The 14,934-nt window shown below is 46.6% G+C and overlaps 1 long non-coding RNA gene across 1 annotated transcript; it reads left to right on the top strand.

The window, feature by feature from the left end:
* Positions 1–11,750: 11,750 nt before the first annotated feature.
* Positions 11,751–14,260, top strand: LOC129384779 (uncharacterized). Its single transcript, XR_011894650.1, has 3 exons — positions 11,751–12,820; positions 13,443–13,613; positions 13,846–14,260. It is a non-coding gene; the product is annotated as an uncharacterized lncRNA (long non-coding RNA).
* Positions 14,261–14,934: the final 674 nt, after the last annotated feature.

The following is a 14,934-nucleotide window of genomic DNA, read 5'->3' as shown; positions in this document are numbered from 1 at the left end:
GCACGCAAGGTCACTATTTGTCATCGCCCAGTTTTAAATAGAATGTCAATAAACATCAACTTCATCATGATCTTCATAATGAAGTTGCTGAAGCAAGGGTGTCTTCTGTTTTTATTGTTATCCAGGGGTTACGCTAAGGGCATAGAAAGACGACTGGAAAGCAGTGAATTAGGTTTTGATCTATCTTACATCCGCAATGCGCGAAAGGTGCAGCAGAAGGTCCGAAGTGTAAAAGGTGAATAGAAAGAAGAGAGAGAGAGACGAAGAAGGTGAATGTTCGCACTTGGCGGCACCACGCTGACAAAGGCGCCCGCACAAGCCAGTCGATTCCAAAGCTCACAAAAGTGCGTTCACTGCCTTCCGGGCCGGTAATCGGTGGAGCCGGTGTACCAAGAACGTCTGTATGGGCAGTGGACGATCATCTAGTCGCCGTAATGCATTGGACATTTATCGTGTTTATATGTAAAATCGATGGCAATGGTACTATAGTTGGTATAGGTTCTGTTCACAGCCGCACACACGCCACGCAGCACTGTCAGCCCTTCCAATTACCCCTGAATAAGCTCTCGTGACGGCAACTCCCCATCGCAACCGACGCAGAGGAGATGCCTCTCGTCTGTGCAGTCTGCGTGGAGGTCCGGCTAATGAGACTGAGCGTCTCTAGCACAAAATATACCTACGATGGTTCTGAAATCTCTGTATATACTATAAGAAGAGTGAAGAAGAACAGGGCCCATATTCACAAAAAGCTATTACGTAAGGATTGTTCGCAAGAGAACATTCCAGCTAATCCGGACGCTTGATATCTTATTAGAGAAGACGGTCAGCCAATGCCAAAGAGCACTTACCAAAGAAAATGTTTCCGAATTCGGACCTAGTAGACTAAACAAAGCTACGCGGTCATGTGCTGCGTGCTGTCCTGGATAGAAAATTTTATCTTCCACACATGTCACTGGCTACTAGTGAAAAGTCATAAAGAGTAACCTTAGCCTGTGTACATAAGTCGGCGTTAGGGGTCAGAAACAAGTTACTAACACGGCCCGTAATAAAAAATCAAAACCCCTTTCTTAAAGAAAGATGGTTGAACGCGAAGCATTCACCCAATGCAAACTGAATCAAAGTCAATGTCCAAAGCCAACGTCCAAGCAACGAATCCTAGAAATGCTGAGCGACCCGACGCTATGCATACGTGATTTGATTGCTTGTTTAGGATTGTATTTTTGAACGTTGAAGTTGAATGAAGACATTTCGTTAAGTTGCATAGCCTTTCTTTTACATCATGTAGCCGTTGATTGCACTCACACACTCACACTTTCACGGACGACTCTACAATTGCACAGTATTGCCTTGTGATCGCTGTGGTAACGGTCAGAGGCTCTGCCATCATATACCGTGACACAGCCTGCTTGCAAGCGTGAGATCAATGTAGGAACGGTGTTGCGTCGTGGGTCTTTGTAGCGTCTTCAGTTTCAATGAGTAGCGATCTAGCATGAAACTACTCTCGAACCATTTGCCGTGCTCTTTCGCCACATAAATGTTAAAGTCACCGCACACGAGGATTGGTGTACAATGTGGCTTTTAGGCTTTCATCGTTTTTGCCAGGAACCTTTCCGCTTCACAACGAGACGTCTTCGGTCTGATGTACACGCTGACGATCACAAGACCAGTAGGCATCTCGACTGCACAAGCGTCTCCCCCATGGCTTCTGCATGCCGTTGCCGACACACACGATCGGCCTTACGAGCGCGATTGCGCTCGCACTTACGTTCGCGTACGGCAGCCTCTTCTTGTGCCGTGTGCTGCACACACGGCTTGCCCATGGTGACAGCCGAGAATGCATTGCGGGACGCGCGTAATGCAGTGCAGATATATAGAGGCCATCTGGGTAGCGTGGCATTCAACCATCTTGAATTAAAAAAGGGGCTTTTGATTTTTTTTCCCAGATTCGTTCACGCGCACTTGCTGTCTCCGATAAGCAGGGAAGTTCAGTTAATCGAGACAGGGGTTTAGCAGTGCAGCGCTAAGCATAGCTCCTTAGCCATCACGGCGGGTGGGCGCCAACTTACAATAAAGTTCTATGGCTGGAACTGCTCATAAGAGGAGACACCAGCCAAGCGTGAAGTTGGACATATCACGTGAAGACGGCATGACAACATCAAATAGCAGTCACGAACCAAACGCTATATAAATTATGTCCCTGGCTCCGTGACGCATACTTCTTTCTCATTTCCTAATATCTCGAGCGCACAGTCCATGAGCGATATTTTTTGGTGATGCGAATAAACACTGCGGTATTACGAAATAAGGTGACATGTCCTCGTCAATATGCAAAACCAGTTAGTACGCTGTTGTAGAAGAAGAAGAACAACAACAACCACAACTTTATTGAAGAACAAAACGCTCAATGGGTGTAGCCCCTAGACAAGGGCCCCACTGGCTTCCGCGCGCCGTCTTGCTTGTCGGATGATGGCCCTTTGGGCCTCTTCCTGTGATCTGCACAGCGCCGCCTCCCCTTGTGTATGCTCAATAATTTCTGTGTTTGTATTTTGTGTATATGCCGTGCATGTCCATGAGATGTGGCCTGAGGTAGGCGTGGCCTTGCACCATGGGTATGTATCCGTATATCTTCCGGGATGAATTTTATGGAGAATGTGCAGGTTGTTATATGTATAGGTTTGCAGCTTTCGCCATATAAGCTGTTCGACCTTACTGAGATTCTTATCTGGGGGTGGTAGTTTAGTTTAAAATTGCAGAGTAGTTCTTGTCAGTCGGTATCAGGTCGTCAGAGGCGTCCTGTGAGCACCCGTGGTGTGTAGCATGCGCACTAGCTACTCTGTCAACCTCTTCGTTTCGCCTGATTCCCTCATGAATGGGTACCCATAAAAGGTGAAATTTGGCTCGGGGTTTTCTTTCTCGTATAATCCTATGGGCTGCGGGGCATATTCGTGCCCTGAGGTCGCGTCTGCATGCCGCTTGAGAGTCTGATAGGATGGTTATTTGTTGTTGGTTTGGTTCCCTCGCTTTGATAGCAAGGGCTATTGCGATTTCTTCTGCTTCCACGGTAGTGGTGTTGTGAGTGGAGGCGCTAGTGATTTCTCTGCCCAAGTAGTCAGTGACAACAGCTACCGTTCTTTTCTGCCTGCCTGGGTATCTTACTGCGTCCACGAAGCGGGAGTTTGGCTTGTCTCCGTGCGTTTTCTCAATGTATGCAGCTCTGTCTTCTCTTCTGCCTGCATGTAGTGTTGGGTCCATATTTCTGTGTAAGGGCGCCACCTTGATGCTGTTTCTGATTTTTGTGGGGATGGGTTTGGCATGGTTGTGTTTTTCTAGAAGCTCGTGATACACGAGTCTGCCAAGGAGTTTCCTACCCGTGCTCGTTTGTGCAAGTCTGTTTCTTTGAGTTATCAGTTGAGCTTCTGCCAGTTCCTCGAATGTAATATGAATCCTGAGAGACATGAGTTTTTAGGTTGAGGCGCATTGCGGAATTTGTAGGGCGATCTTGTATGATTTCCTTAAGCACGAATTGATCGCATTCCTCTCTGTTTTCGTTAGCTGGTAATACGACAAGCTGTAAATGAAGCGGCTAACCACCAGGCTTCTGATTAGGCGAAGGGTGTCTGATTCCTTCATCCCCGTCCTTTTTGTGGCTACCCGCTTTATCATTCTTGCGACGTGTTGTGTTGCCATCTTGATGAGGTTAAGTGGTTAAGTCCGTGTTGGCAGTGTTGATTTGATTGTAGCCACATGCCTAGTACCCGGATTGTGGTCTTCTCAGGTATTGCATCATTTACAAGTCTGATTTCCAGTTTAACGGCAGGGTCCGTCGGGACGTTACGATTCCCTTTGCCTTTCCAGGCTCGTATAATTTCCGCTGTCTCGGACGCGCGTTGCAGCCCGCTGGCTCGCACGCAACTCGATTTCACAGGCAGCTGCTTGTAATCGTTCTTCTTTTTCATGTAGCGACCCGGTGACACACCAGACTGTTGTGTAATCCGCGTAAAAGGCATGCTGGATACCCGGGTTGGCTTGTAGTTTCCTTGCAAGGCCTATCATCGGCCTTGGCCTTGGCCAGATCACTGCGCCCTGGGGAGTGCCCTTGCTGGGTGCCTTGAATGTCTTGATTTCTACTGCGCCAAATTTAATCTCAGTGGTTCGTTGGTTTAAAAAGCTGCAAACATAGTTGTATATCCGCACTTCTCAGTTTGTTTCAGCCAGGCCATCGAGTATTCCTTGGTGGCTTACGTTATCAAAAGCTCCCTTTATGTCGATGGCCATGGCAACGTGTTCGCTTGATCTTGGTATATTTGTCAGGACTTCTTCCTTCAACTGCAGGAGGATGTCTTGAGGTGAGAGCTTGGGCCTGAATCCAAACATAGTGTCTGGAATGAGTTCATTGTCCCCGAATTAGTTTTGTAATCTAGAGTTGACTGTTCTTTCAAATAGTTTCCCCAGACAGGAAGTTAGGGATATTGGTCTAAGGTTATTAATTGCTAATTTCTTGCCAGGCTTGGGAATTAAAACTATTTTAGCATGCTTCCACTGCCCTGCAATAGTACTCTGTTGCCAATGTTCATTTATAAATGTATTATGTGCCTGTAAAGCATCATCGCTTAGGTTTATAATAATGGGGTTAGTTATCCGGTCCTTGCCTGCCGCTGTGTTTTGGGTCATTTTCGCTATGGCAGCTCTAACTTCTTTGATGGAGATGGGTTCATTGAGTTCATGGTGAGCCCCCCCCCCTCCCCCGTGTTTGGTCTCGCAGGGTGGGGGAGATGGGTCGGTTCCGAAGCACTTGTCATATAATTCTTCTTAAGGTTCTTGTTCCGTCCTTGGGTACGTATGGATTAGCCGTTCCACCGCTTTACAGCCCTCGTTCTTGGCTTTGGTTGGTTCCATAATTGCTCTTAGTATGCGCCAAGTTCTTGCGGTACTCAATGTGTCATTAAGGGAGTACAGAAGCGTTCCCATTTGGACGCAACTAGTTGTGGTGCGTACTCTTCCGCTTTGCGGGTGATTTCTGCAATGCATACTTTTAGCTTCCGGTTCTGTTTTTGTCGCTTCAAGACTTTTGTTAGTCCTCTGCGTGCCTCCGAGAGATGCAGTACGTGAGGGTCTATCTCAAGTATCTCAAATGTGCGGGCTAGTTCTTTTGTGACTTTATGCTTTTGTATTGTTAAACGTTCACACCATTTCTTTAAATCACCGATTGTGGTGCTTTGTTGGTTTTGCATCCGGCGGTATTTCACCCAATCAGTAATTTTGGCTATTTCTATGTGTCGTTTGATTTTCCCAGTCCGAATTGTGGTGCTGATGATGTAATGGCCGCTACGTAAATCATTTAGGGTGTTTATCTATTGCGCATCTTCATAATTCTGCGCTATCGTGAGGTCAGGGCTGGTGTCCATGCTCACACTGTTGCCCTGTCTAGTGGGCACTGCAGGGTCCGTTATAATTGTCATGTCGAGTGGTTCCGTTTGTTCCAGAATGTTTCTGCCCTTAGCGTCCTGTTTCGGTTATCCCAACTAGGATCTTTGGCGTTGAAGTCACCTACTATGACCAGTTGTCTTCCCTTAACCAGGCGGGCAGTTTCCTCCAGGAGGCTGTCAAACTTTGTCTTTCTCTGGCTTGGTGGACTGTAAATGTTTAGTATAAAGGCACTATCTTTGTTCAGGCCTTTATATATGATTTCTATTAGTAAATGCTTAATATCCGTGTCGGTAGAAGATCGTGTTTGATTGCGTCAATCGATTTCGCTACCAAAGTCACTATTGCTTTCTCCGAATCCAGGTGTGTGTACACCTCGTGTCCCTGAAGGTTTGGAGGGGATCCGACTTCCTGAAGGGCTATCACAGCTGGTAGCTGACTGTGAGCTCACCAGCTGTATTAAAAGTCTCCTTTTTCGTCGGTATCCACGCAAATTCCACTGCCAGGTTTCGCAATTTTCTGTTATAGTTGGTTTATGTTTAGGCATGCTTGCTTTCTTGTGCAATGGCTGCTAGCCCTGGTCTGGCGTATGGCTTCTCGGCTCTCATTCTAATGCTAGCCCCGGTAATTTGCTTACGGACCGTTTTCAAGATTTCAATTTGCAGAGCCTGGAGTTTTTTGTCAGACTTCACTTCATACTCAGTAATTTGTTGCGTTAGTTGTGTTATTTGGGCTGGCACCTATTGGGTGATCTGTTCTGCTATGGGGGGGAATAGTTGTTGGAAAGTCTCTTGGATTTGTGTCTTGAGTGTTTCGACCGTTAGCCTTTCTCCCTGTAATTTAGGGCGGTTTTCGGGTGCTGGTACAGCTTGCCCCGAAGCTTGCTCTGACTGTGCCGGTTTAGCCTGTGTGTTCTGTTGCTGCGATTGCATTTGCTTTAGTATAGCATTTTCACACTCTAAGTCCCCTAAGCGAACTCTCACGAGTTATAGCTCTCGTTCTTGGCGCGTTGTCTGTGCAGTTGTTTGAGGTATGGGTTGGGAGGCTATTGTTGACCAGCTCACCTTGTTTTTGTCACCTTCTTTTTTTGGAGATTGTTTCTTGTTCTTCTGTTGGTTGGCGCTTTGCTTCTCCTCTTGTTTTCTACCCCGGGAGTTGGATCGGCCTCGGGAGGTCGACCTGGATGGCGAGCGGGTCCTCTCCCGCGAGTCAGAGTTCTCTCGGTCCGAACTGAGCCACCTTTTCTTGGGGGTTCCTGTGAGGTGGTTGGGTTGTCTCATACGTGGTCTTCCCGTTAGCGGGACGCGCTTCAGTTTTTTGGTGCACTCTGGTGCCGCTGTAGGAGAGCTCCGCTGCACAGGGCATACTTGGGCTCACGCTCATGGTCCGCTGGTGGGTAGCGAAGGCCACATTTCGCACAAGCCTTGATAGTTGGTGTTGGACAGACATCCTTCCTATGTCCTTGATTTTGGCATATCTTGCAGTATTGTGGAGGGGGTTGGTAGAGTATACATAGCGTCTCGCCACCGTAGTAATGTACGTAGCGTGGCACGATAGTGCCATCGAACGTCAGCACTGCTGTCCTCGATTTGCCAACCATACGTGCGTATAGTATACGTAACCCTTGCGTCCGCACTCTTAGGTTGTTGATGAGTTCGTCTTCTGTAGTTCCAGGCTCCAGTCCGTGTATGACTCCCTTAAAGAGGTTGTCGGGCGTGGAGATGTATGTGTTTACAGAATGTATGTTGCCTCACAACTACAGCTCGTTGATCCTCAGGATTCGTTGCGTTGTTCGTTCTTCGGGTGTTCTTGCTATGACGATGTTAGAGCCCGGCCGTATCCGCAGCAAGACATCGTCTCCTGTGATGTTTGCAGGTCCGCTACACGCCTGGACAATGGCTCTGGATGCCTTATGCGTCCGCAATTCCTGAACCCGCAGTCCTGGTTTCGGTCTAATAATGATTTTCATGTCATTCTTGGGTAGAGGGGGTGCTTTTTGGCGTGGGTGGCCCCTTTCCACCGTGCGTCGCCTCATAACTCGCTCTCCTGTAGGTGGTATTGCGTCACGGGCCCCGTAGCTTCCTCCTCTGGAGCTAGGGCGTCCCCGTTGTCATTGTGCAAGCGCGACGCGCCGAGCGTGCCCGGCGCGTTGCTCCACCCCTGCCTCGTGGCTGGGGTTGTTGACCCCGCCATTCGACTCGGCGGTCCGCGCTTCTTTTCTGATTTTCTTGCGCGTTCGTAGTGATAATGCAATTAGCCACTGACCTTGCTTTCTGATGTCCTCGGCGTTCTCAGCGTCGATGGCGGACTCCTCGTAATTCACCTCGTCAGGCGAGAGAAAGTCGTCAACAACACTCGTGACTGCCACCATTGGACTTTCGGAGTCCTGGTCCATGTGCATTGTTGTCTTTGGTTGGTCCGGGTCCACATGGGGTGGTGCGCTGCTCGCCAGGTAGCGGTTAGACCACGTACGGGCTTCTTGAGCCACGTGGTACCAGTTGTCAGTGTTAGCGTGGCGAGTCAGCGTGCAGGCGATGATCTTCGATTTCGGAAGAACCGGGGTTCGCATCACCAAAAACTTGGTATCGGCGACATTCTTATGCCTTCCGGTTTATCTGGTCCGATTTCGGGGATTGTCCGTTGATTGTCAGTTGAACGGAGCCGTTGAGAGCGCGTCTGCACTGCTCGACGCCACCTGGCGTCCTACGCTGTTGTAAATATGTTTTTTCCGTACGTGCTACAGTGTGGATTCAATTGAGAACATAATATAACGGTGCGCCAACGATGCTATAAAGTATGCTTGTGTGTATCTTTTTTGGAAGTTTATTTACTCTTCCTCTGGCAATGTGCTGTTTTGCAATATGTTTTGTATCTTCCAGAAAGTCCAACAGATAGAACGAATTGCTGCGTTATACTAGCCAAAATAACCCAAATTTCAGCATCGGAAGGTTATTATTATTAACTTTCTTCGCAGCAAGTTATAGTCTAAATAACGTTTAACCACTGCAAAGCATGGCCAAATTCGGTTCGATACTGCTCTATACTAACCGCTGGGGAGTGAACTTTCGAGATTTGTCGTTGCAACTCGTATCCGTAGCATGATCTTGACTAGTAGCGCGAAGTGAACACGTATCCGTAGCTTTATTTATGCAGCACAACTTGAGTAAAATTAGGAGCTCAATATACACATTGCGTTTACCTTCACTACCGGTCTTGGTCAACCTATTGCATTATAATTGAGCCGCAGGATCGTGCTTTGTTTCGAAAGCTGCGGAGACTGGCTTAAAATTTATGACGTGATGTTTTGCGATTGTCAAAAGTTCGAGGTTGGGAGTCTTGTCCATGACAGCTATAGCGTTATCAAAAAAGAAAAAAAAGAACTATGTGTCCTTGTAATACGAAGTATTGCAAAACTAACATTTAAAACTAAGCTCAGACTGTAATTTATGAATCCAACGCTATAATGCTAAGCGATTCAAACGCGATGTACTGGGAGCGCATGGCGGCCGGTGTTGTTGAGCCACCGGTGAGGGCTGGATCATCGCTGGGGCGAGGGGGGGGGGGGGGCGAACTACAGCCAGCATGCGTCACCAAGACCATCGCTTTCATAATATACCATAATGTATCAGCTATTTGTCATCAGTGTCCACCAATTGCTCAAAAAGCACCGGCAGCCATGCGCTTTGGGTATCGGCTTTCATTCACTGAGCACTGTTCTGCATGTCTGCGCAATGGAGCCCCAATAGCAGCTCTGTCATTAGAAACGTAGGATACCTATATCTACTTCAAACTAAAAGCTTCGCTTTATTTCATCCCTATTTTCTGGTAACTTCCGCTGCAAAGAGAATGAAATGTGGTTCTGCGGAATGTGACATGCAACACACGTGGCAGTACACATGACAACTATTGGAGCAAAAAAATTCTGCGCGGGAAGAACATGTGCAAAAGATTCAGGCCCAAGTTCTGTTTGCTCACTGTTTTCCTTGAAAACTATATAGGCAACCAGCTCTGAAACATCACGCACCGACATCAAGCAACCTTTGTGAAGCAGCCTGTCGAAGGGTGGAAACAGTTTTCAGTAGCACAAGCCGCAATGTTCACCGCTAAGCTAGAAAACATGTGTCCACCTTGTGACCCGACTCGTCACCGGGATGCTACAACACAAGAATGCATGCGCTCCTCGCAACGTGCCTGGTTGATAAGAGAGTTTGACCGCACGTCTGAAAACATCTTGTTTACGCAGACATTCATACAGGCGCTCGTCTGTTATCGTTTCAAATGTCGTGTCATCTTCGTGGCCTTCCTTCCCCACGGTGTCGGCATATTCCGGTCGTACACTCAAACTTCCGTAGCTCCTCCTGGCCGGCGCTGGCCAGGAGGACCAGCGACACCACAAGCCACGATTTCTGTTTTCTATGTGCCTCTTGCATCTTACGTCTCTGTTGAAAAACACAAATGCGGAAGCAAGAGACTGCTTCCTCATATTTCCTGTTGAGGCGTTGAGCTAACATTTGCCTGGAATCGCTTGTGGTTGAGAGGTCAGCAACTGTGAAGGTGTGCTGCGCTGGGGTTTCCTTATGAGACAGTGAAAGAATAAGCTCTCGTTTGTTTATCGGTGTGCCTTACTCTGTGTCTGTTTTAAAAGCGCACCCCGCGCCACAGGATACAATGCCAACTCGCCCAACAAGCAGTACATAAAAAGGTGCTTGCATAATGTATTAAATTTAATGCGTTGCGAAGGCACCTTTGGTTAAGTATCGCGAAACGTTGAGGAAAACCTTAACTGTCTTTCAGCTACTGCCGCAAGTCTTGCAGAAAGCGAGAGATTGAATACGCGGTCATTTCTTTCTTTATTTTTTTAATGCGGCGGTGAAATTACAGACACTGCGGTGGGAATACTCTGCAGCCATTAGAATTAAGCACCGCCGATAGCACCGCGTAGAAGCGTAAATCCTCACCGTCGCCTCGGAACAATGCGCTAACGAGGCGTACTGAACGGGGTCAAACAACGAGGCAATCCCGACCCTGCTATACCCGATGCAAACGCCGAAAGATTTCCCCGCAGACACTTCGCGCTCCCGTGTGACAAAACAACGCCACCGTTTTCTATAATCGCCAACCTCCTACGAGATAAGGAAGTAAGCGATAAAGAATGAAACAGCTCACAGGAACACAATGAACGGCTGATATGCGCTTCCGAAGGTGGTGATAGGGTATGTACGCCCGGCGGAAAACGTTTACGAACCACGGGATCTCCGAAAACGTACCCGAGCAGCCTGTAGCAGAAGCTAGTAAAACTGCATACTACAATGTTGTTAGCATATTCTAGTCGAGGCCCGAAGTGCAAATACCAGGCTGCGTTGTGAGGTTGCGGAGATATTCAGCTTTTTCTCAGACCTCGTGCCCTGCAATATTTTCTCACCGGGTGTGCTTTACGAGGCCGATCGGGCACGTTTGCTCTGTTGATTCCCTTCGCCTCATTTAGCATTCCTGGTTTTACGTGCGCTTAAACGGTTAGAGAGCAATTCCTGTAGTTTCTTTTTTTTTTTTGCACATCAGATTCGAGAATAATGTGACAAATCGCCATTCACCGCAGATCCCATAAAACGACATATTTCTGTGTTAGCAACGCCACGCAAATTTAAGAAAGCATGCGTAAAGGTCAACGAGCCGAAGTACTTTCCTAATTAAAGGTACATACAGGCTGATCATCTTTAAGTGTTATGGAATTCTCAAATATCGCCTGTGGCAGATAGCATAATTCTTGTCCTTGAGCTGGATTATTCGAAAAGGTGGACATTACTAGCATGAGAAATCGAAACACATTAAAGTAATAACAAATTCACTAATTGACTTAATTATTTACTTTAGGGCACAAATTACAATTAACTGATTGTAGCCAATGAGCTAGCAAGACGTATCCATTTGAAATAAAATTCCAGGATGACACCAGCCTCGATATATTATTTTCCAAAGTGTGGAACGAAATACATGGGCGTTCCAGTTACTTTTGTGTTTCAATGGATAAAAAAGACATTTTGTTGAAAAAGTAAATGGAACAACAGTGCATTTTTATGGCAAGTTGGATGGTGCATATCTCCAAACTGGCGTCATTTATGAGATTCATTCTAAGTGGATATGCCTTGCAAGCTCAGTGGCTACAATTGGTAAATCTGAATATGTGCTGTTTAGTAGTTCTTTCAAAAATAAATAGTGGATATTATGAATCAGTTGAATATGCGTTTCGATTTCTCCTGCAAGTAATGTCCGCCTCTCTGAATAATCTAGCTCAAGCACAAGAATTACGCGATCTGTGACAGCTGATATTGAAAAATTCCATAGAACTTAAAAGTGATCATCCTGAATAGGACATTTTAAGTTATTAACGAGTGTTCCCTGCTTGCTGTTTTATTTCACGGTGAAACAATACAAAACATAGGAATAATCTTTTGCAGGTCGGACACGTGTTGCTTGTGACGGTAGCCTTCATTGTACTTGCCTAGAGGTCGGATGACGCCGACGAACCTTTAATTGGTGAAGCTCAGTTTTGAAATTCGATAGCCTTTAGGCTTGAGGTCGGTTTTTATCGACGTAAGAAATATCAGGAGAGAAAAGAGGATGGAGGGAACTTGAAGCTCTAGCTTACACTTTTTTTAAACAAATTAGGAGAGCGTGGTTTATACAATCTGAATATTTTAACGCATAGTAAGCGTGAAACGCGCTCCTTGGCGTCGTAAACAACATTGTTTGGAGCACCACGTGACTCAACATACGCGTTGTTTTCTCCACCCAAGCGTGACGCGGGTTGTGAAAGCCGACATTTGCTTTTTCTTTTTTTTTTTTTACGCGTGACGCAATATTCCTTGCGTGAGAACCGGAAAACTCAGGCTAAGAAAATGCTCACGCCGCCTGTCGCGCTTCTCCTCATCACGCATATATAAATCCTGATACACATCCCTAAGGGAGCCGCGAGACGTGGCCGTTACTCGCTTGTGATTTGCTGATGTGATTAGTGCTTTCTTTCTTTGTTCATTTCTTTTTTCATGCAAAGGCACTGAAAGGTGGCGCTCGCATCGGTAACTTTGGCAGGAAAACGATATCGGAGCCGTTGGAGCTATTGGCTGTGTAGCATGCACTTTTGCTTCGTGTCTGCCTGCCTTTCAAGTGTGTACTTTGCAGAGTGCTCGCTCTGTGATGGCAAAAGTGGCGAAGAAGGAACAGCGTTATGAGCAAATTGACATCGGTTGACCTGCGTGGTGTGCCGCGCGGTAGGTGCAAGAACACCGAGTATGACTGCCCAGAGTTGTCGCGTTACACGACGCCGCTCACTACGAACTACAACACAGCGGCCGGATGGTGCTCTTACTGCAGGCACTCACCTGCTTGGAATAGCGGGGTAAGCAAATTATTTTCTAACGTCTTTGCTCATTACATGTTTCAGAACTATTTTTCGAACAGCGACGTTTTTAGTGTATTGCGCAGATATTCCTATTGAGCTCTGAACTTCGCATTAGTGTCCGGTCAAGTTCTCTATGTAGCTTCTGTTTGACTCGGGTTGTGTGGTCGACCGAGAAAGTTGGCCATAGAGAAGGGAGGAGTGTTGCTCTTGCTGCCATGGCTGTGAATTGCTCCTCTCGTTCGCCGTTCGGTTTACGCCGGTATAGACGTCTTGCGCTCGTCAGCTTTCGCTCGTTGGCGCCGAATTTCGCGGTTCGCGTCGGTGGCCATTTTCGAGCGAGGAGGCGCAACACTGGCGGTGAAGGAACCGCCCTGCTCCTCGCGCGTGGGGGTAAAATGCGCCTGCTCCCTCCATTCTTCGCAGTGCACCTTGAAAATGAGGAAAAATACTGTATACCGCCAATTCCCACAGTCGACGCGCACGTTATATAAAACTCGTTTGTACTTTTCTTGCTGGCCCACAATACCACTGTAATTAAAAAAACAAAAGCCACGAAGTTTTTCTGATTAGGCACTATAATAGGTGTTCGTGAAGTTCAATTCTAACTTTTCTCTTTCAGCTCGCCTTCGAAAGTGAGTTGAGATTTTCAAACACTGCCGAAGATAATGTAATACGCCCCAGGAAAATCCTACCAACAGTGGCGACGCTGCCATCTCTAGCGGAGCCACCATACACAGGCGTCTACACGTTCCTGCGGCCAATGCTAGTAAAAAGCGCCCTAATTTTAGCGGTGAGTAAAATGTTTTGTCACAACCAATGTTTCAGAGGCAATCCAAAACACCTTCATTCTACTAACACTACTCAGTTTTGAGCCGTGTATAATGAAGATTTAACGCCGCACTCGCAATGCGAGGCTTGTCGATAAAATATTTTTATGAATTTGTAGTTCTCCAGCAAGTGAAATTTATCAGCGCTTCATTTCATCAAGTTCCACTTTATTTTGTTAATTTTATCTTTGCCAGGTTCCACGCACGGACATCTTTGGCCTGTGCATTGTATGGGGCGACGTGAAGCAGCTGGTATGCGGCAAAGAGCCTGAGAAATCGTGAAGCTGCAACCGGACAGATCACTGGAAAAAAGCCTTGGTGCTTTCTTTGTGTGCGTAATAGGCAAAGGACGTTATGTATCCGGCTGCTTTCGGGCAGTTGCTAGGCTTCGTTCAAGCAGTTTTGAGATGTGCCGGCATCGACGAAATTCCATGGGCGCAAAAGAAGGCTACGCGATTTGTTGAAGCTACACTTCGTTTGAGTGAAGTACATAGCAAAGTTCACTCGCCGCTTCAAAGCGACATCAAGAGTTCCTCTGGAGGCTAATTTATAGTGTCTTTTCTGCTCAGGTTCTTATATACTATAAGGAAGCATTCTTGTAAGTTATAGTGAATAAAATGTATCACACAAATTTGAAATTCGTTTAAATTTCTTGTTCTATTTTGCTCATCAGCTTTGATTCAAAACGTAAAGCCTCACAGCAATGCTCAAAGAATTCCTCACTTAATTTTTTTGACAAACGTGTAGGTGATGGTGCCGAAAGAATGCATATCAGAGGCTTAACTGTAGGGTTCGTTGGGTGCAGTTGTGCAAGATCCTTTATGAAAGTTTGTCTTGCAATACCTTAAACAGCGCTTGTGTTTGTCACAACCGAAGTTTCAGAGGCAATTTAAAACGCCTCCATTCCACTAACACTACTCAGTTTTGAGCCCTGTATAAACAAGCGTTAACGCCATAATCGCAATGTGAGGCTTGTCGATCCGTGACTGCAACCTTTCAAACGCTTACTGAAGGGGAAAGAGAGGATTTTCACTTATTTGATGCGGCATTCTCCTCCTCTGTAAGGTACCTTTCTGACCACCAGAAATTATTTATAAAGAAAGCTGAAAGAAGATATTTGCTGCACCGCATTTATGGGCGTGGCGGCTGCTTGGAGAACATACTGATGCCCGCCATTAAATAGCTAATTACAAAATCAACTATCAATTTTCACTCTGCACATGTGCAAACTAAAACACTGCAATGCGAAAGTATAACATGCGCTTGCTAGCTGTACTATAAATG

Source organism: Dermacentor andersoni, chromosome 5 (assembly GCF_023375885.2).
Source record: "Dermacentor andersoni chromosome 5, qqDerAnde1_hic_scaffold, whole genome shotgun sequence".
NCBI lineage: Eukaryota > Metazoa > Arthropoda > Arachnida > Ixodida > Ixodidae > Dermacentor > Dermacentor andersoni.
Note: the sequence above shows the minus strand (reverse complement) of the source record. Positions and strands in the feature narration are given on the sequence as shown.